Source organism: Pezoporus flaviventris, unplaced genomic scaffold, assembly GCF_033815535.1.
Source record: "Pezoporus flaviventris isolate CSIRO_AGI_PZ_B2104156 unplaced genomic scaffold, CSIRO_AGI_Pfla_v1 ptg000738c, whole genome shotgun sequence".
Taxonomy (NCBI): Eukaryota; Metazoa; Chordata; class Aves; order Psittaciformes; family Psittacidae; genus Pezoporus; species Pezoporus flaviventris.
In genome coordinates this window covers 32501-34694 of record NW_026893283.1, presented here as the reverse complement: position 1 = coordinate 34694, position 2194 = coordinate 32501, and positions in this window count along the sequence as shown.

Below are 2194 nucleotides of genomic sequence, written 5' to 3'. Positions count from 1 at the left end.
AAATGGAATTTAGGGGGACTAAGATGGTGGTTAAGCTTGTGATAGACATCCCCCGTTACTGCATTACCAAGGAATTCAATAACTCTTTTAAGAAGTTTCTTCACCCGAAGACAAGACCCCAGCAACAGGAGGAGAACAATGAAAAGGACCCACGTCGATATTCGGGTGAAGGAGGCGACAGGATTGGCTGAAACCCAAGACCGAGGAGTATAAGAGACTGTACCCCAGAAATGTCGGTGTGCGTCTTGGGAGGAGCGGAGACCCCCCGGCGTACCCAGCGCTGCTTGCTTATTGCCTCTCGGTATTAATCAATTGTAATTTAATTAAAAATTAATTAAATCAGATCATGGTCAAGGCGAAATTTTTATAACACCACACCCCCACCCCCACCCCCCCCCCAGCGGCGCATACATAACAGACGCAGAGAGAGAGAGAGCGAGCCCAGTGCACGCCCCTCCCCTCCTCCCCTCCCGCTCCCCCTCCCCCTCCCTTCGCGCTGCCGTTCCGGACCCGCCGCGCCTTGGGTGCGGCCCCAGTCCCCAGACAGCGGCACCGCCCAGGAGCAGGTGGGCGGAGGGAGGGGCAGCGTTCGGCAGCCTGACGCTCTGCGGCTGCGCCCTCGCCCCCCCCTTCGCCCCCCCCCGACCCCCCTCCGGCTCGCCAAGCGGGTCCCCGTCAGCGAAGAAAACACGGGCTGCTCCCGCCGGGCGGGCAGTCTCGCGCTCAGTTCGCCGGGGGCCGGTAAGGAGGCAGGCAGGCAGGCAGGCAGGCAGGCAGGCGAGGGAGCGAGCAAGAAAGCAAACCAAGCAAGCAGGAGACAGTGGTCGGTGAGCAGGCGGGGAGCCTAGCGCACGCAGAGGTGGGCTGGGTGTGGGGGGGGGGGGGGGGGGGGTGCGCGCGTGTGCGCGTGTGTGTGTCGGGTGTGCGTGTTCGCGTGCGGTATTTCTTTTTTTTTTTTTTTTTCCGGAGTTCTCTCTGTGGTTCCCTTGGGGTTTCTCGGTTTCTTTTTACTTTTCGGTTTTCCCTTCTCCGTTTTTTGACCCACGCCCCCTCCCTCCTTTTGATTTTTGTAACCAACCGCGGCAGGGTGCGCAGCAGCAGGAAGGGAGGCCCCGCCCCGTCGGGACTTTCCCGTCTGCCGGCTGGACACGGGAGCCGGCAGGGTCCCGCGCGCACTGGCGGGCAGAAATGAGCTGGGTTGGTTCCGCTGGTGGGAGCTCCCGCCGCCTCCTCTTTTAATGAAATGGAGGCGTACGGGAGACGGAGGGAGGGAGGGAGGGAGGGAGGGCCGGCCGGGGAGACCGAGAACATAACCCGAGAGAGAAAGGGAAGGAGAAAGCAAAAGGAAACGGGGTGCGCGCGTGGTTCTTTTCCACAGAAGCCTTCCCGAGGGGGCGGGGGGACGAGTGCCGGGCCGGAGGGCGATCGATCGATCGCTTTGCGCCTGCGCGCTCGCCCCCCCTCACACCCCTCGCCCCCCCGACCACCCTCCGGCTCGGCAAGCGGGTCCCCGTCAGCGAAGAAAAGACGGGCTGCTCGTCGGGGGCCGGTAGGCAGGCACGCAAGCGAGCGAGCAAGAGGGAGACAGTGGTCCGTGAGCAGGCGGGCAGCCTGGCGCACGCAGAGGCGGGCTGGGGGGTGTGGGTGGGGGGGAGTGTGTGGAGGGGGGTGTGTGTGTGTGTGGGGGGGGGGGGGGTGTCGGGTGTGCGTGTTCGCGTGCGGTATTTTTTTTTTTTTTTTTTTTCCGGAGTTGTTCTCTCTGTGGTTCCCTTGGGGTTTCTCGGTTTCTTTTTACTTTTCGGTTTTCCCTTCTCCGTTTTTTGGCCCACGCCCCCTCCCTCATTTGGTTTTTGTAACCGCGGCAGGGTGCGCAGCAGCAGGAAGGGAGGCCCCGCCCCGTCGGGACTTTCCCGTCTGCCGGCTGGACAAGGAGCCGGCAGGGTCCCGCGCGCCCTGTCAGGCAGAAATGAGCTGGGTTGGTTCCGCTGGTGGGAGCTCCCGCCGCCTTCTCTTTTCATGAAAGGAAGGCGTACGGGAGAGAGAGGGGGAGGGAGAGAGAGGGAGGTGGGCCGGGGAGACCGAGAGCGAGAGCATAACCCGAGAGAGAAAGGGAAGGAGAAAGCAAAAGGAAATGGGGTGCGCGCGTGGTTATTTTCCACAGAAGCCTTTCCGAGGGGGCGGGGGGACGAGTGCC